Source organism: Falco naumanni, chromosome 8 (genome assembly GCF_017639655.2).
Source record: "Falco naumanni isolate bFalNau1 chromosome 8, bFalNau1.pat, whole genome shotgun sequence".
In the NCBI taxonomy this organism is placed as follows: Eukaryota; Metazoa; Chordata; class Aves; order Falconiformes; family Falconidae; genus Falco; species Falco naumanni.
The window spans coordinates 59,039,005-59,059,416 of record NC_054061.1 but is presented as its reverse complement, the minus strand read 5'-3'; positions in this window follow the sequence as shown (position 1 = coordinate 59,059,416).

The following is a 20,412-nucleotide window of genomic DNA, read 5'->3' as shown; positions in this document are numbered from 1 at the left end:
GGGGCCCTGTCCCAGGGGGGCCACACGGTGCCCTGCTGATGGTTATGGCCAGGCTTCAGCTCTGAGTGCAGCTTCAGGTGCCTTCAGCTTGCGCCAGCACCCTGTTGTTTTCCTGGGGGCTAACTGCTCTGTGGTGTAAGAGGAGGACAGCATGAATTGGGTCCCTTGGGGCAGCACCATCAGGATGGGAGCATGTTTGGCTGGAGGTGTCTCTAGCAATGGGGCTGGTGCAGGCAGCAGTGTTGGCTAGGAACAGCCTCACTGCACCCGGCGGGCTGGGGAGCAAGGCTGCAAGCAGCAGCTGATCTAATGATGCTGTGCTGTAATTACCAGCAGCGCGTTTGCCCCCAGCCCTGTCATGCTGTAGAGGGAGAAAGCGCCCTTCCAGCCGCTGCCTTCGGTCTCTCGCATGCCTGTGTGGTGGGGGTGCTCTCTTTACAGCCATGTGAGAGGCAACGTAGGAAAGACTAAGTAAAAATAACTCAGGGTAAAAATAGTCCCACGTGTGCTTGCTTTCTATGGGAAATGAGGGGAATTTTGATATTAAGCAAAAAATGAGAGCAAAATTTACCTTCCCGGCTTGCCTTCTGGAAACGGAGGTCTGTCTCTGGGCAGCGGAGATGCACTTTGGTCCAGTACAACCCCTGGAAGATGGGCAGAAGTGGACAATGTCAGCTGAAGTGAGTGACTGTCATTGCATGTGGGGAGCTGCCCTAGCTGCATCCATGTGCTCCGGGCAACACATCTGGGCTGATGTTTGCAGCATGGAGCTGGGCTGTGCAGACAGCTCTGCCACTGCGGAGAGTCTGTCTGCCTGGCAGAGGGAGCAGTCCCCAGCTGGAGCTGGGGCTGGCAGGTCCTGATAGCGGCTGCACCACCAGGTCAGGGGCAAAGGGAGAAGCTCCAGTGAGAGCTGTGCCAGGGAGCCCCCTGCAGTGCTCCTGGTCCCTGGTGCACCTGAGGCCATCCCCACCACCGTGACCACCATGAAAGACAGCTCATGGGCCCAGTATTGGGTGCAGTTTACTCAGGCTCTGCTGTAGTTCCAGGCAGCTGCAGGGTGAGCTTTGAAATCCAGCAGATGCTGCTTTGTCCTGCATATAGATAGCTGCTGCTTGCCCAAGTAGGGCAAGGTGGAAAAAACTGCTATTAAGCTAAAAATCTGGGGTGGTTTCTTGGGAGTTTCACATAGGAAGGTGCCCAGTCTGGATTAAAGATGTCACGGGGTAAGGATCCCACCTCAACCCGTGCTAATTCAGAAAATATATAAATGCACCTCTCCCCTCTGTGTTGCTTTTCCCCTCTTCTGCAATTTCTCTTAGCTGCTGTGGCCTTCCTCACTGCTCAGCTAAGCTGTCTTGTGCTTAAGCAATGCTTCTGGGCTGACCTAACTGTTTTGTACGCAAAAGGAAACATAAGGTTTCATCCTTAATTGCACCAATGGGAAAAGAAAACGTTAATGCTCTTATAATGGCAACATAACCCCACCTAGATTTGTACACGGCCCCGGTGCATTGGGAGGTCTGGGCGTCAGAGGCTGGGCTGTGTGAGCCTTCGCCCAGGCTTTAGGAGCTGACAGCTGGGGCTGCAACCACTGCACGAGGCTCATCTCTGCCTACTGACACCAGTGAGACGTTAAAAAAAAATCAGGCAGAATTCCTGTCTGAGATCCACGCAGGCTAGTTGTGCCAGGACTGCTAGTTTGCGTTTTGCTTTTCCATGTGTCGTTTCCTAGGTATTTTCATTACACAGCAATCCTCATAGGCCCAGATGGGCTGGGCAGTGAGTTGTGAGGATACCCTGAGTGTCCTCCGTCACAGGCTTTCCCAGTATGAGCTGTGGAGGGGCTCCTCGCACCTTAAGTGTGATGCAGATGCCTCCAACTTCTTCATAGGTACTTGGGTCCTATCTCAAGTCCATTTGGTGGACGTTAATCAGTTGCATTGAAGCTAGGAGAGCAGCATTGGCCTCAACACGCCGTGCAGTGTAAGATAGCAATGCATTAAAAGTATAGAAAGCAAAGACTCGGTGGGGAAACAGTGGTTCAACCTGGGGACTGCACCCTTAGGTGGTGAGGTAGAGCCCCAGGCACTGGGATGGGGAAATGCCATGGAAATAGGGGATTGCTGGGAGAGAGTGGATATGGCTAATTAAGCACAGTGAGAACAGAGCCAAACCCAGAAGTGCAGCGGCTGTGCCTTGCCCTACACTGTGACCGTGGAAGGAGCCTCACATATGGCTTTGGCTGATTCTGGAGAATCATTCTTCTGATTACTGTACCCACAGCTCTTGAGCAGATCTCTGTCTCGTGCCAAGAATGGCAGCAGCCCCTTGGGACCAGCACCCCCCACAGAAAAGGTAAAAAATGAGTAAGACTTTGCTAGAAGAAAACCCCCAAGTGCCCAGAAACCCCCTTCTCCTTCCTGCAAAACACTGGAGCATAGAGCTAAGGCCAGGTGTCACAGTGAGCTGAGGCTTTTAAGACTCTCTTGACATGCTGATTCCTGCAGTGCCAGCTGTCTGGTTTTAGGGCAGAGTAACCCCATGGCAACGTTTTGGTGTGGTGGGCTCAGGAAATCAATTCCAGCCAGCAACGGGGAGTGCCATCCATCCATGGTGAGCCCTTCAAGGGCAGATGTGAGCAAGGGTGGTGCTCCCGTTCATCAGAAGTGGGACGGAGGGGTGGCTGAGAGCAGGCGAGTGCAGAGGATCCTCCTGGCTTTGTGCGTGGGCAAAGCTGACTCCTGCGAAGGATGACAGTCTCTTTTTATTGTCTGGGTATCAAGTGACAGGGACTTTTCTCTGCCACCTCTTTGCTCTGTGGAGGGCAGTGGCTGAGACTTAAATCTGCACCTTTGCAGATCCCCTGGAAAAATCTCCAGAGTCTGTCGCACAAAAGAAGGCTAAAAGATTGGCCGAGAGACATCTGTCTGTCTTCTACTCTTATGAAGGCCTGATTTAACATCCAGTTGTGTTTGCATTTAACTCTGCAGTCTGGCAGGGCAGGATCGGGCATGGGTCATGGCTGTAGACAGCATATTGGTCCTGGAACAGCCGATTTGGGCTTGTTGCTGTAGTAATGCCTGTGCTATGACAGCAGGAGGCTGAGGGCTGTGTCTTGGTGGTGTGGTTGGCCGTGTCAAGCTGTATTACAGCAGGCAGATTAGATCCGATGGGAGGCACTGGGCCTCTCAGTGTGCAGATGTGCACCATTGTACCATTCAAGACAAGGCTCCCCAGGTAAAGCATAAGGAACAAGGAACCTGCTGGAGATTTGCCACAGACGTTGGAGCTGATGGATGGCAGAAACCAAGCTATTGAACGAAGCTCATCTGCACCCTGTTACAGCACAAACCGAGGCAGCAGTGGAAAGATCAAGAGACAGGCTGATTTATAAGAAGTCAATTTATTACATGCCTTATCTTATCCTCCCAGATCCTCTTCATTTCCTGTGTCCAGAGAGAAAGGAAAGAAAACCAAGTGGAACACGTTAACAGTGCACGACAGCAAAGCAACCCTTTCTGATAGCTTCCACGGGCTAAGTCTGAGCAAACTACATTTCTAATTAATGGCCTTTGTCCGGATGGATCCCAGACGAGGTAGTAAGTGTGAAAGCCAAAAGGGACTGCTATTAGGTCTGGTCCTTTTGGATGCCGCAGCCTGCAGTATCTCTTCTTGTTACGGGTCACCTTGAGCTGGCCTGTGCTGACACATCCAATAGGACTGTATGACAACCATGGAGACATCGTACTGAGACCAGAGAGATCCTGGATTTCCCTCCCTATTTCTTGCTTTTTCTTCTAACTAGCAACCAGCATGGCCTGTAGAAGGCAGGGAAGAAACATTACTCAGTTACACTAGCCAGGCTTCTCATGCGTGACACACAGAAGTGAAGAGGGGCTGAAGTCATGGTCACCATTCATGTGATCCACTTGTCTGAGACCTAATGGAAGTTTATTGAACCTTACTGGAGTCCGAATTCAAGTTTTTCTCTTAAAATCAGTTCTTTATGGGCTTGGTTGCGTTTTAGGAGCTCAATAAAAACAACCGTTTAAACTGAAACAGAAGAAAAATGGTCATTACAACACACTCCTTTCCAGGCTGGCACATGTTAGAAATGTTCTTAATTAATAGCATGATGGGAAGAAAAATGAAAGGGAAATGTTCAAGTAAGATTATAGACAGATGTAGAGGAGGAGCCCCGTGTAGTAAGATGTCCACAAAGTCTCTCCTACCACACAGCCTCCAAATTGTTCCCAGGAGAGGACTGCGGAGCCAAGGCCTGGCTAGATCAGCCGCCAGAGCGATCCAAGCTGCGGCAGGATGGGATACATCAGCAGTGCCAACGTGTGAATGTAGGATGAAGCAAGGACAAGAGAGGCAGTCTTGATTTAAATGGAGAGGCTATGTGGTTCTCCTGGTGAATCTGTCAGGCTCACCTGCTTAGTGAAAGGCGCGTTTTAGTTTCTGACTAAAACTTTAGCTCTCTTTGACTGGGTGAAACGACATTTTGCAAAAGGAGGAAAGACAAATTGTAGCATCTGAGAAGGCTCGGTGCCTGCATTAGGCAACATATGGCCAGCTGTTGTGAGGTCCTGAGGTTGTGCTTGCTAAAAATGACTTTCTGGGTCACTCTGGATGGAGACAAGATCTGGTGAAGTCCAGACAAGTTCATCTACAGTCAGTTACTGCAACATACCTCAGCACACTGACCTCTCTATGCTGTTATACAAGGCTTTTCAAGGTCTATTAGGACAACCTGCATTTTTAGACTGGAAAGGTGCTCACCATCTCTGCTTTATCTTACACATGCAAATGAAGGAGGAGAAATGGGGAAAAGACCCTTTGATGCCATCTCATTCCCGGACTTTTATTAGGGCGAGCTTCCTTCTCAATGCAAAACACAGTTTTTTACGTGTCGTCTTTGTTTTGTTTGCTTGGAGAGAGCACTGGCACACGCTCCAGGAAATTAGCTCTTAACTAAAAGCATTTATGTAATTGGGGAGGGAGGAGGAGGTGTGTGTGCACTGACTTTGGGGAAGTTCAGTCTACAAAAACAAACCTCGGTAACTACACTTGGTTCTGATTAAGGAAGATAAATCTGTCAGTGAGAGGCTAAATTTACCGAGAGAGTAACCTCTTGCCCCACCAGTGATGGTCAGGATGCGTTTATTTCTGTTGGGCAAGCTCCAGAAAGCATTGGGAGGTGAAAAATGTGGAATGAAGTGGGGGCGGCAGGAGGAAGAGTGGGGGGAGAGAAGATCAAGCAACCAATAGCAACACGATGGGTACAATTTCAGCTCTTTTACTGCTTCCACGCCTGAAACAGGAAAATCCAAGATGTGCGTGCTGAAAATGCAGTGAAGGGATTCCCAGCTCCTCATAAGAATTGCTATGGGTGGGAATCCTTGCAACTGCGGAGCCAAAAAAGCCATGCTAAAATGCAAAGGGGTACGTGCCACCAGCACCATCTTTACGGTGACCTGTACAGTCAAGGTGTAGCTAGCCCTTTGCATTCACCTGCCATGAGGCCAAAGCTGGCCTTGGACACACAAGGTAGTGGCTTGGCGCACAAGACTGGTCACAGAATGTGAAGGGAACAGGAAGGACCGGGCAGCAGCAAATCTGAAGACATAAGGTGGGTCTTGCCGTTGGCTGAGTAGTACTCTAGGGCTCTGGGTATGTTAAGGTGGGGGAGAGATGATGTTGCAGTGAGAGCTATGACAGCTACTTGTGAAGAATCTCTTCAGTACTGCTTATGCTCATCAGTGTCACCTGCAGGGCCCTTTCTTACAGGGACACAAGAGCCTTTGTCACATGCCGCTGGCCAGAGCAAGCTGCTTTTGGATGTATTAGCTTGCCCGCTGCCACCAGATGGTCCTAGCTGTGTGTAGCTTGAGACCAGTGCCAAGGATGCCTGATTTACTGCTGACCTAGCTGTTTCTTTTTGTTTTCGCAACAGTTTGCTCTCTTTAAAGCTTTATTTGCATCCTGTAAGGAGCTGCCTTTGGTCACACTTGGTGTTGCCTTTTGCAGTCAAAGAGAGCGATATATTCGGCCCTGCTAGGGAAGAGTTTTGTGAGCAGAGATTCCCACCTTCGGTAAGACTGATGAACCACAGCATGGAAACAGTATCTCACCCCCCAAATCAAGTACACAGTGATATCCCCAGCTCATGTGGATGAAAGGCTCCTGTAGTCACTTTCCCATGGGCTCACAAAGGTGCCCATCTATCTGCACTACCACAATAGCTGTCCCTTTGGTTACCTCTCCAGGAAATGACCTAGTTACCTTCTGGATAAAAGTAGCTAAGAACCAATGTTTCGAACAGATCAATGAGGGACAGAGTAGCATTCGTAGCACATGCTTCCCATCCACATGATGGCCACCACCTTGACCTCTCCAGCAGGGACAGACCTGCTGAAGGATCTCTAGGACACCATCACAGATGGCTCATGGACTCCAGTCTGTTGTGTGTGGGCACTGGAAAGGACACCATGCATCCAGAACAGTCTTTCTCTAGCATGCAAGAGATGCACACATGGATGAGATTTGGCTAGCTACTCAAATCTATCATTGTTTTTGATTCATCAGTAAGTCACTGGCATCCATTGGTCACGAACCGGAAGACAGGCCTGCTTGGTTCTGGTTTTTAGCCCTCTAAAGCAATGCTTCTTCTAGAAGAAGTGCTGGGGGAGGGGAAAAAGCTTGCTCACATGGCCATTGGCAAACAGAGGTCTCTCATTTCCAAGCTTGCTCTTGGAACTGTTTGAACCCTTCTGAATCTTGCGGATATCAGAGCTGAGAAAGCCGTACTGACACTAAGAGGAAGGCTTGGATCTGAAGAGCCCATTATGACTTGCTGAACTGCTACAGAATGTGGCTGAGTTTAACGATAACCACATAGCACTGCAGCATCTAAAAAGTCACCATTTTGTAAATTAAGCATGAGAAGCCCAAAGGAGGTGTCAGAAAAACAAATAATGAGCAGAACAACCAACCAACTGGGGCCAGATGCTCAGCTGGTGTAAAGCGGTGCAATGCTGTTAGATTTGCTGGAGCCAGGTGGACTTCTGCCAGGTGAGGATTCAGCCCCGGTGTCAGAACATCCCTGTGCTGCCTCGTAGCTTTGGCTCTCTGCAACAGTCTATGCAATCTATACAACAAGGACATATTTTTTTAACACACTCTGCAGCTGCCAAAATAAACCCTCTCTAAGATACAGACCAAAAAGGCATTAACAATATTGGCATGTGCTCTGGCTGCTGCATTTCCTCTGACTATCCCTAGCTGGACCTTGATAAGCTTGATTTCTTTGTCGCTTAACTCTACCTCCTCCTTAATGAGATTTCCACTGAAATGAGCCGGGCTGGGTTCCCGGCTGCAGGAGTGCAGGGCGGCTGTGCTAGTTCACATCCTTGAAGAAGTTAGTCCAGGGAGAGCTGCTCCTATCCATGGCAAGACCCTGCCTGAAAAGGAAGGCCTCCGGGAGCTCAGAAGCTTGCAGAAACACAGGCTACTCTGACTCACTTGGTGCACCCTGTGCCTGTCCCTTTGAGGCACTTCAAGTGCAAGGAAGAGGCGATATTCATCTCCAGAAGCAAGCCCAAGGGTTGAGACCACCTTACACACCACCACTACCCAAGGAACGAAATTCTTCCCTGGGATTGATCCAGTTACAGGGTTTGTTGGCGCATGCCCTTTGCCTAGCCCACATCAGAAAAGGAAGGGTGGTGTGTTTCTGTCTCCAACAATAAACATTTATCAATGCTTGGTGTGCAATAATACACATGTCACCAGTTTCCCTCTTAGATTTTTCCTTCTGCAATTTCATCGCCTCTTTTTGTGTCCCTTGTCAAACTCTTAAAACATACAAGCTTTTACTATCAGTCTTCACGTAAGCTGATTTGGGTTTCTTGGTTTCGTTTCTCACACCAAAAAGCCTCTATTTGGTTCTTCTGATTTTGCTGCTGGAGTTTTTTAAAATGGGTTTCGGGTAGATGAAGTAAATTCAGCCAATGCGCCAGAAAATGTCTTGCATGAAATGACATAGTTTTCTCTTTCCAGATGCAGCATCAGTAACAGATAGACCAACAGGGCCATTCATAGGCTCCATTCTGGAGGACTCTCGTGTTTGTTTTCTCTTTGGTAGTGCAGCCTTTGCTGATACACAAGAAATGGTTTAGATCTGGGCTACTACGTGGAGAGGAGCAATGGACTGTACGTGTTTTCTGCAGTTGTGTTTGTATGGCTCAGTAGAGGATGGACCTAAAGCTCAGAGGTGTTTTGTTCCCTCGGGACATCGCTTCTGCAGCACGGTGAAGCTCGGAGGTGGTTCTGAAGTGGGTCGCAAAGACCGGATGACAATTAGAGTTTGGAGAAGGAGAGTTTGTCATGTTTTGGGGGAGGAAGGTCTTGTCTGAAATGTAACAAGGAGGATATCCTGTCCCAGCCATGGGGTATTTGTGCAGAGAGGATCTAACCTGGGGTTTACGTCCCTTAGGTCAGGCTGGCTGAGACACAGGGCCGAGCCTGTGTCCTTCTGCCTCTGTATGTTTAGGAAAGGGGGGGTCCTCTTTAAATTAAATAAGGGTGAGGACAATATACATGCACTTCCTTATTTCCCTAGCCTCCCCGGCAAAAACAGTCATATTAACATGTGCGAAAATGATTTACAGCCCAGCTTTTATGCTGGCGTCTTCCCCGGGCAAGACGAAGCGGTGCGAAGGGGGGATGTAATTATCCCCTCCACCCTGCAGAATCACTGTTTTACAGCGAAGGCCTCCTAATTCATCGCAGTGAAAAAATAACAGAGAGTTTTTAAAGGATTATTTAGCGAAGAGGCGGGAGGAAGGCGCTGCGTGGGCTGCTGCCGCAGGCTTGGCGCATTGGCCTGTCTGAGGGGACAAGGGTCTGCGGTGGGGTGGCTTCACCCACACACGGCCGCGTGAGGTAACCTCAGCCCCGCTGCCTCTCCCTGCGGCCCCTCTCCCCCATCCTGAGAGCTGCCAGGGGAAAATCAGCACAAGGGCTGGGGCTCTGCCCTCTGCTCCTGCAGGCCGGGGGCTGGTGCCTTGCGGGAGGGAGGGATAAGATGGCGGCGCATCCCTCACTGGGGATCCTGTTTCCTGGTTGACCTTGGGGGACGGAAGGAGGCGGCTGTCTGTCTGGATCCTTGTGGTTGTTGCCACGGAGGGGTGCTGGGCCTGGTGATGGTGGGCCATGCTGTAGCAGTGGGACGGAGATGTGCTTGTAGCCACCTCAGGGCCAGTGGTCTTCCCCTGCTTAAGATGGCCGCTGCCTCCAGCGGGGTGAAGGTGCTGCCACCATCCCTGGAGCGGCAAGCAGCCGCAGCCCTGCAAACCCTCACCACAGCTGCCGCTGCTGCAATCAAAAAAAAAATAATCAACATTCAGACTGTAAAATACTCCAAAACAGCCCCCACATAATATTTGTTGTGATTATCTAACAATTTTGTAGTTGATGAAAATAACGTAAGGGCTTGGGAAGAGCTGTAAGTAAGATTCAACTCTTCTGAATGTGTGTGAATGGGTTTTATTAGAACTGGAGGTTTTAGAATATAATTACCACTCTGTTATAAGGGCCCTGCTTGCGGAGGGGCATCCCATAGTGGGGTGTTGGCAGTGCTGCCAGATGTGTTCTCATGTCCGCTCCCCATGGCTTGCGTGGGCTCTTCAGTGTGACGCTCCAGCTGAGCCAAAGCCTTGGGTTAAACAGTTCAACCTCCTGTTGAAATATTTTGGGGTTGTGTGCATGGTAAAACAGGTTGTCCTCATTAATTAAAATGGTGCCTGGATTCTTGGTGGGGTGCAAGAGCTCCCCAGAGTCAGTCTGTGATGTCCAAGTGTGAGGAGCAGCCCAGAGCTCCACATCTTCGAAGCCTTGGCCAAGTCATTGTGGTCCAAGCTGACCATGACGGAGTCTGATAAGGAATAGCATCTCTTCTGGGGCATCCAATGCTCTGAAATGCTTCCCCTGGGCAGGCCATGGAGGGAGGCTTTAATCCCATCTCTTGTACCAGTGTAGGAAGGAAGCTACGTTGTTTGACCTGCCACCTTCTGCAGTTTGTGGGGTGGATCGTGTGGTCATCTCCCACGGCACTTAAGCTGGCGCTGTTCTCCACCCAGGGCATCCCTTTTATCTTTTCCAGGATGGAAACGCTGACCTGAGTGGAAAGATCTCTGGGCTTGCCTGCCTGGCGTCCACTGGATGCAAGAGCGGATGGCCCCACGTAGCTTTGATCAAGCCTAGCTGGTGTTGGGATGGTACATGCTAAGTCCTGTCTGAGTGGAGGGCTGCTGGGAGCACAGCTGTGGCCCAGCTCTCCCACCACCTCAGCTTGCTGGCGCGTTTCCCTGATAAATGAGCTGCTACACTGGGGAGCAGAGTGGGGAAGAGAAACTATTGCCCAGACCGCACACAACAGCTGTGATCTTGACATGGGCCCCCTCAAGGCAGAGGCACTCTCTCTCCGTGGGGGAGAAGGTCTCACTTGGTAGGGGATCTGTGGTCTCCTCCCCTAGACCTCAAATCCCCTAGTGTGCTGGAGGAGAGGGTGCTCCCCTGCTGAGTTTGGCTCCACGATCAGCTGCGGGTCTGTGCCCTGTGTTGGCTTTAAGGCTGGGCCCTGGGACGCTCTCGTTTTGCTGCCATCTGAGTAGCTTTGCCCCTGGCAAAAGGGTGCAAGGGACAGCTTGTGTCCCTAAGGGAAATTTATTGGCCTAACTGGTGGCAGGCATCTGCTGCGAGTAACGGGCAGGTAATTTTCCATGTCCATCTTGGACTGCATATGGTTAAAATTAGGGAAGAGGGAAGACTGGAAAAGAAACAGACTGTTTCTGCAGGAACAAATGAGTGTATTGAAAGGGAAGGGGAGGGAGGAGAAACTCAGCCCTTTTCCCAGCTCCCTTGCAGACTGAATAAGATGTCCAGTGCCCCAAGTACCAAATGGTCTCAATTTGCTCCTGCGTCAAATAGAGCTGGTTTGCAGTTGGCTGGGGCCTTGGCAGGGCCATGAGGATGTGTTTCATAACAGCAGCTCTTGTCAAGAACAACAACAACAGCAGCATCAAAAACCTGTTGAAACTGTGCTATGCTCAGAACAGAAAACACATGCAAAGAGAAAAAACTCCCTCAATGAAAAAGCCAATGTAATTAGCCCCGACAAGCTCTGCAAACCAGAGGCAGCCAAGTGGTGGAAGAGGTGGGGAGAAATAACCCAATATCATTTTATAGGCAAATGTAAATGGGTCATTAGCTGTCTTCGAACAAAATGTTCCTTGGTGGGAAAGCAAGGGGACAGCCCTGGCTGTAGTAAATACTGCAGAAAGCCTGGCAGAGCTTCCTGCAAAACTAGCTTTCGTGAGATGCTGGATGAAAAGATTACTCTGCTTTCTCCCATCGCAAGGAGAGCTCCTGGGATCCTTGCTTTCAAGCTAGGGTTAGAGTGGCAGAGCACAGGCACTTGGGAGCTCCTGCTCCTGGTTAGGTGAAGGGGGATGGCTCTCTGAGGTGCCTAAGGTCAGCTCTGAGCCTCTTCACATCTCCTCCATCAGAAGAAGTATCAACCTGCTCTAGGGTCCCCTTAACAGATATGATAAACTGAAAGCTGAAGGTCCTCCTGCTTAGGACTTCACTGCAGTTGTCAGGGGAGTCGTACAGAGTTGTCTCCTGATGTTAGAGCTCAGCTGGAGCAATGTAGTACCGAAAGCAGTTGGTGTAATGCAAGAGCAGTGGTAACAAGAGAAGGACTGCATGCGAACCCAGCACATACTTGTCCAGACGCTGAATCAAAAGCCACCTAAATCAATAGTACCTGATCCTGTCCTGTTACTCCTGCCACCCACCTCTCCGATGGAGGCCGGACAGGAATGCCATAGCTTTCAGCTACTGTGTCTATAACCTAGCAAGGAGGAACCTTTGGGCTTTTTACCTGAGACTAAACTCAATCACTGCTTCTGTCCTCGGCAGGGAGACTGACATTACCTTTCCACATTGTTAATAAATATATCCTAGGATGAGTGGCCCTGGTGAATTTTGCTTTTGCTTGTTTTAAAACTTTCCCCTAGTTTCCCTCAGTAACAAAGGCACATAGAGAAATGGTTTCCAAAGGGGGAACAAGCTGAAGAGTCAGACTTGGTCGCTGCAGAGCTAGGCAGCCTGTTTGATCCGTAACCATCCGGTGTGGCCACATCCAAGCCGCTCAAGCCAGCATCTGAAGCCCTATATACTCGGAGCAGAGACATACTTAAGACTGCTGTACCCTTGAGCTTCCAGTTCAGCCTCCAGCTTCCAGCGTCAGGATTTTGGGGAATGTCCAGGCCTGGAAGTTTCAATCAGATCCCAGTGTTTAATACGCATTGTTAGGTCTATTGTCTTCAAGTGGGCCTAATTCTTTTTGAGCCCTCTTATATTCTTGAGTCCCACGAAGTCCTGTGGCAATGCATTCTGCTGTTTGTGTGCTGAGAAAAGATGTTTTCTTTTGCAGTGTTAAACCCATTGCATGATCCTGCTGCTGCAAGTCCATTAGGCCTTGGACTGTATGGAATAAAGACCGGGATTTGTATCCCTTCATAGTTGTTTTTGGTTGCAACTGCCCTGTACATTTTCTTTCTTCATCCCCTTTCTGTTCATACCTTCTCCAGACTTCCCCTGTGCGTGTTGAAGAACAGCATCCTGCTAGTTAGTACTTGGTCGATCACCATTGCAAAGAGCGCTTACTTTTTTCACACTTTATTTCTACCATCTTTTCTACCATTCTACCCTTTTGTGAGGACCTAATTTGGGTTATTGTAAGAGCCTTTGAGGGATCTTGTCAAAAGTTATTTTGAAAAGACAACACAACACATTGTACTTCTCCCTGCATCTTCCACTCTGCTTTCTTGCAGTTCCTCCTGTCTAGCTTGGCATAAATTATTTGTAGCACCCAGTATTTCTCCTGAAGCTGTCTTCAGATGTTGCATTTGCCACTTTAGCTTTTTTTGATCCAACCTGAGCAACACTTCCAATCTTCATGTTTGGGCTCTATCAGAGCTCTTAGGTGAATTACAGCCTGGTCCTGACAACTCATTTTTATTATTCGTGCCTTGGCTTCAGATAATTCAGGTCTCTCATGACCTCTTTACAATGAACACAGATTGCTATTAGCTTTTCTGTGCCGGTCTTATTTTTCTGGGTGTGTTTAACAGTGAAATATACCATGTGCAAGTATGTGATGCGAGTGCATTGTTGAAGCGCAGCTAGCACAAAGAAGTGTTTTTCTTAAGCACTGAGTCCTTGCGTTTGTTTGGATTGTTTGTTTCTGGTCTCCCCATGGAAGATCTGAAAGTTCCAATTTACTTGTCCCACAAGAAGGGTGAAACAGCTGGAATCAGAAGATCAGTACCTCCTGCCCACTCTCTCTTAATAAAATTTTAATTGACTCATAATAGCCTATATCTTACTCCACAGTACTGTCAACAGCCTGTTTCCAAACATCTGGCTGCATCTCTCACTTTGAGAGAACCCACAGAGTAGGAGGAGGGGAGACCTCCCCTTTGTCATTGTGCAGGAATGCTGATGGATAGTTTTATTCTTATTATAAATTTAAAATTATTCCACTTGCTTATTACAAACAACAGATTAGTTGCAGATACCAAGCATGCATTTCTTGGTTTGACAGTGAAGATTGTACCAGTACAAATACCCTTCTGAGCCCAGCCTCGAAAATATGGAACAGTTGAGTTGGAACTTCCCTGTGTACCTGCATTAGCATTGCTTTTGCTATGGGCAGTGGTGCACCTGGATGCTTCCTCACATCTGAAACTTTCTGGGAAATCTCCTGTGCTCCTCAATAGCCACAGAGAGACATTTTACAAACTGATCTTGCCTAAAGTCTCTGCTGGAACTTCCCAAGAACATAGCCTGGATGAACAGGGCATGGCACCAGTTTGTACCTGAATGTGCAGTAGCCAGACAATGAAACCCTCTTGCCAAGGTAAAAAACCCTGATCTTTAGTGGAGCAAGAATTCCATTCCCGAGCTTGTACACACTTTAATGATGACTTTGAGGAAACTGAAAAACCGGCCCAAGGGGGTCCCAAGCTGATGCGCTTGAGAGCAGTGGAAACTGAGAGGCATTGCTGACGCCACTGTGGTTGTCCATGTCACATGCAGTTTGTGTCCCACCTTAGCTGGCTGTTGGGGTTTAGCCCTTCAGAGGGCTGGGAACATCAAGAAGAGGTGCCTCAGAGCAAGCTAGGTAGGGCACTGCCTCTGGTGTATGCATTCAGGGAAATCTTTGGGTGCAGGTATCTCTGTGATGGAGAGATCCTGCTGCTGGTCTCGCTGTCATTAACACAAGGCTGGGTGTTTGTAAAGGGTCTGTGGGAATCAGGGACTCGGATCCAACAGCAGTTGAGAGGTATTTGGTGCATAGCTCAGTTAAGGTCTCCTGGGAATGCCAGGTGAAAATTCTCCTTTATGTGTCCTCAGCAGAAAGGAGATTAATATGGGCACAGAGGTGCAACAGGCTGGGGGGGAAGCGTGTCTCTAGCTCACCGTGGTTGTTGAAACCTTCCTTCACCTGCTTTTCTATCTGAGTCCTTCATGGCCGAAAATCTGATTTTGAACACAGTGGTTTAGTCCTGCCTCAGATTTTTCTTCATTTCTGGTTTTTGCCTGGTGCTTGGTTCTGTTGGACAGCAGACTGAGCTATTTGTTCTTCCTGACTGTGTCTCTCTGTGAGGCTTGACTTGAAGATAGTGCTTCATAGGCTTCTCCAGCTTTTAAACTCGAGAAAATTTTAATGCCTTATTTCCTATGGGCCAGCTCAGTGTCCAGGGGACTAGAAGAAATAACTATGTACTTGCTGTAATGGGTGCCAAGAGATGCTTCATTTTCCAAAGCCAGGCCCTAGAAAAAGGGACCCTCAGAGCATCCCTAGTGCAGGGCATACCCTTTATTTCTTCTCCCCATTTTCAGGAGGGACAAGAGCTGCAGGCTGGTTACAAACAGCTACATTCAGCTTCCCCTACCCAGTTTAAGACACCCAGGGACTGTGCTGCTAATTCAAGAGCACTGTGGTCTGGTTTCTGCAGCACTTGCTGTCTGCTCAGCTCCTCCTTCCCACCCCAGTTCCTCAGCCTTCTGTGTGGTTTGCTCCATAGTTTATCAACTGGATTTCCCACCCCCATCCACTGACAGACAGCGCATCCCAAGGAAAAAAGAAAAAAAAAAAAAAAGAAAAGAAAAAAGAAAACCAATGAAACATGAATTCTGTTGCAGCCAGGGCTTCTCTGTCAGGCGGGGAGTGTGTCAGAGCTCTGCACAGCCCAGCAGCATGACTACAAGCCCTTCTGTGTCCCTGGCATCTGCTTCCCAGTTGTCCCAGAAACACACTTTTGTCAGAGATTGTTTATTAGCCCCTCCATCTGGAACAAAAGCCGTTTGCTCTGGAGAAGAAGGCAGCAAGCTTCACGCACGCTGTGCACAATGAACACAGGCGGAAGGCCCCATCCCCTCCTGCCCTCCCAGTGATGCTTGGTTTGCTTCTGGGGACAGCAGTTCAGTGGCATGGGTTTGCACCCCTTCAGGCAAAACTTCTTCAATGATGAATAGTCATGACAGGCCTGGATGAAATGATAGGTGGTCTGGGTTATTGAAAATACACATCATAAACTGCATGGATATATTTAAAGTGATGAGCTGCTGCTTTTAAGCGTGCACTGTTTTTCTTAGATTTCCTTCCTAGTCTCCCATTCCTTCTTCCCTGGAGAATTTTAATGCCTGCAAACAGGTCTCAGTTAGTTGTTTTCATGCTCTGCCTGGAATCATGGTGCGGCCACTGGTCTCTCTTTGTCTTTCCCACCATGTTGCATATTCTCATAGCTCACTGAAGGAGTCTGTTCCTTCCTGTGGTACTGGTGAAATGCTGAACCGTCTATCTCCTTCTTCCAGCCCATGCAGAATGAGGGGTCTTCCCCTCCTCTGGGTGGGAGGTTCACTGAAACACCTTTGGATGGTATGTTCAGATTATGGAATCAGTTTTGGGGGAGATGATTACAATGTGCTATAGAGACTTTGGCCAGCTTCTGGATGCTTGCTTTTTTGACCCAACCTTTGTCATTATCTGGAGCTGAAAGTCTGAGCATGTCTTGTATGACATACATACTCTAGCTGCTTCATATTGACTGCACCTCGTTCTGAAGACCACTGGGAAAAGTTCAGTTTAAAACACAATGGTGATGTTTGGCTCCAAGTAAGAGCCTGCCCATTCTGATCTCAGGATTAGTTCGTTGGTATTTTGCCCTAGCAGGGGAGGTTTCCATAATGCTCTCCAGCTGAGCCTGCTCATACCGAGGTACTGGCATGTTGCTCTTTAGGCTATGAACTTCCAGGAATTTGTAGGTGGAAACCTGACTTGCTTGCATTATCAGAGCCTAGTGATGGTGGTGGTGAATACAGAGTATGCTGCTCAAGCTGTGCTCTGCTAGCACAGGAACCTCAAGTTTAATAACAGCTTTGGAGTCAACTGGAGAGCACTTATTGTACTCAGGACTTTTTCACGCATATATTACTTCAAGGTTTTCCCCTCTTTTCAGCTTAAGTACTTGGGGATAGAGAACAAGGGAAGCAAGCTGCCAGTGCCTAATGCGTATTTCTTGGAGCAAATGTATTGGTTTATTTTGTTTTGAACAGCTTATTGCAAATGTGGAGCAGCTGTGGATTTTGTGATGACATTTTTATTTTTTGGAAACATAGGGTCATCTCCCTACTATTTCATAGCATGCCTGCTATAGAAAAAATTCTAACACTGAAGAATTTCAAAGTAGTTAAGACTCAACCGTGTTTTTCACTCCTTGATCTATGAAAGTCTATTCAGTAAGCAGCCTGATGAGAAGGAATCTGGGGTTCCCTCTTGCTCTTCCCTTCTGAGGCTGAAATTAAGGCAGCCCACAGTTCTATGCATCAGATCCGTAAAGGGATTTAGGTAAATGAGTCCCAGCTCTACTTATAGTCTCCCAGCCTATCTCCAGGATGTTCAATTTTCCCAGTGTCTCGTGCACTGTATAAGGCCTTCAGTTACACTTGAGTGCCCCCAGGATGTCTGATCTGGGCATCTCTACACATCTTCTCTGAGGAACCTGGTCAGAGAGGATTTGAGGACTTATGTAGTAGTGCTGTGACAGGTTTATGCACTCTTCTCCGTAAGAGAAGGCGGTGGGATTGTTCCTCTTTGGACTATAACACCCTAAGTGAGTGTGGTAGGGTCAAGGAGGCAGCAGAATTCAAGGGGTAACATGAAGTAGGTAGGGCTCCAGCGCTTTGGAGGGTGGCTGGCAAGGAGGGGTTTTTGCTTGGTTTTATTGGAGGCGTTTGCCGTGTAGGAGGTATTATTGCTGCTTGGGATGGATGGTAGTGAATATTAATTTTATAGCGCATAATTTACAAAGTGGTTTCTAGTGCCCTGTGAGGCTGAAGATGGCCTGGCAATTCATTTATGAGAGTTACCTCAATTAGTCCTGCAAAAAGTGGAGCACTGATTGCTTACTGATGCTGGGCAAACGGTGTGATGGCCTATGATAACTCCTGGGGGTGGGTGACATGTTCACTCCCTGGTTGTATATTCTCACTGGAGCTGAAAGCCTCCAGCGGGGCTCTTTATTGCTGGAGAGTGGCAGAGTTCCCCGTGTCTGTGTGTACCGGTCTGCCCAAGGAGACCTGGTTTGTTAGCACAGCTCCTTTGCACGGTGGATGCCGACACCTCATAACAAAGGAGCAGACCCTGAGCATTTTGAGGGAGGAAGAATATAAGCCAATCTGGCACAGTGCTTTCGTAAGGCTGGCAAGTCAACCCTGACAATGTAAACAGCTCTTCGGGGTGAAATGTTGCTTTTAGTTTCAGAAATCTGCTGGCCAAGCTCTCTGCCAAAGCATGGCATGAATGAGGTGCCCTGTATTTTCTTGATCCCCTGTTCTGCCCCTCTTCTGCAAAGGGGAGATAACTGCTGGCTTTGCAGGGCTGGCTCACGGTCTGTGGACCGGGGAGCCTGCAGGCAGAGCTGCCCTGAGCACAGGGGATGCGGCAGCCCTCCCTCAGCCACACAGCACTTTGCAAAGCTGTTTCTCTAAAGAAACTTGAATGGGAGTTGAAGCCCCGGCTGCCGCAATAGCAGTGGAGCCCTGACAGAGCCCTGGACTCATCTGCAAATGCCTCCTGCAGGGATCCTCTTGGGGACTTGCGCAAGATCTGTTGGGGAGGAGGGGGAATGGGGCAGTTTGCTTCCCAGGGTTAATGTCAGCCTTCACAAAACCTCTGCCACCCCCCAGCTCTTGTGTGCACACCCGGGCTCTTGGCTCTGAAGTTTGGGAATGCTGGCCTCTAACTTTTGACCTCCCACACAACTCTAATTCCAAGGAACAATGCCCTAAATCTGCTTGCAATGACAGCTCGCTGATTCCTACGGCATGGCTTGTTAAAAGATCTGAATCTACTAATAGGAATTGGCCTGATAAAAGTGACTTTTTTTACCTCCCCACTTAGCAGCTATATGCAGCCCGGGGAATCTAGAAATTAAATTGGCTTTTTTTCAAGCCTTTTCTATGCAACAGAAATGGGACCCCTGCAGTGCAGTGCAGTGTTTCCAATTATATTTTGGGGCATGTTGCTAATTTTTGGCAGACAGAGAGAAACAGGCCAGGCAAATGGCAGGTGGCAGGCTGTTTTCATATTTTACCAGGAGCATGGGGGAAGGGAGAGGGGAGAAGGAGCTGAGCTCTCTGCCAAGAAATGTGACCTCGCGCTAGCGTGAGCAGAACAGTTTTGGCACATGCCGGAGGATGGAGGGCTGGGCAGGGATGGCTGGGCCCATTTACATCCCCTCCTGCTGGGAACACGCATGCAGGCAGGCAGGACTAAAATAAACACACTCGGGCAACGGCAGCCTCCAGGTCTGGACTTGGGCACCTCTTGGTTGTGTGTGGCTCCACCAGGACTAATCAGCATCACGGGGCACACTCGGGATGCTGGTGTCACGTGTGGAGTCATGCTCCACCTCTCTGCTCTTACATGTCTCTGTCCTCTGCCTTTGCCACATAGTCAGAAAAAAAATTGGCTTTTGTTCATTCATTTATTCATAACAGAGTTAATGGATTCAAGATGGCACTGTCTCCAGAGGGCCTGGATGATTTTTCAAAGCTATTACACAATCTGCATCTATGTGCATGCGTATGTGGAGTGCGGGTATTAATAACCAGAAGCTAGTACCCAGGTTCTGCATATATTCCAATGTGTCTTCTCCCCTTAGGACAGTGGCATGGTAACATGAATTTTAGGAGTCAGAAACATTGCTATGTTTAAAAAAGCAGTCAGAGCTGGTCTGTGCTCACACGGACCAGGAGCAGAATGCCCGCCTTGCCTCAGTGATATATCAGCCCTGGATGACTCTGGGGGGAAAAGCACCAAGTCTTAGCACAGAGGCTTCTAAATGTTTAATTTAGAAAACAAATCCAAAAAACCAAATCATGAAGGCCATGAAAGAAGGTTCTGAGATATCTTATTCCAGGTCACACTGAAGTGTTTCTTGGGCTGGGTTTATACTGAAGCTTGGGGGTATGAATTTTGTTACAATTGCTGCGTTTTGTTACACAACTGTTACTTCACTGGAGAAAACAAGAAGGCTTCCCTTTTGAGAAGACTGTAAGGAGAGACTGGAGATGGGAAAAGATGTTCCTATAGAGGAAAAACATAGGGGAAGTGGGCATGATGTTGCCAAGCATCTTGTTTTGGTGGAATTGCATCTTCTGTAAGGAGCTGGACATGCTGAAGATTTATTTCAAGCTGGCTTGCTGCTGTGTGCTTAGATCTATTGTCAGAGGTCTTCAGCTGGTGGAGTGTCGTAGCGACAAGAGTATTAGCTCTGGCTAACAGAAAGCAGGAGACTTGCTAGAGTGATGTGAGTGTGTCTGGCCATGTTTTCTTGTCCACAACAGGAAAACCATACTGCAGCTCTTTTGTTGGATGTTTTCGTGCTGTTCTTGGAGGTCTACAGACTTGCAGAGCAGTGATTTCCCAAGGGTGCATTCACCCTTGCTCCGCCGTTGAGGCACATCCTCGCCTAGCCGGTGCTGGTTTACTCTTCCTGGCAGTGGCGATACCCCAACAAACAAGGTCTCAACAACAGCTCAACTCCACCCATCACTCTGCCTATTCAGATACTGACATTTTATCCTCAGCCTCCTTCTCCTGCTGCTGTTTTGCCGCAGGGACAAGCCCAGATATTTTTGGCACCATTGCTAATGTTCTTGAAATGTCTTTCAGCTGATAGCGAGCCAGCTAGTTAGGGACTTGCAGGATCCTCAGTGACCTTATTTCAGAAGCAAATTGTCAGGGTTTCAACCTGTTAATTTGCT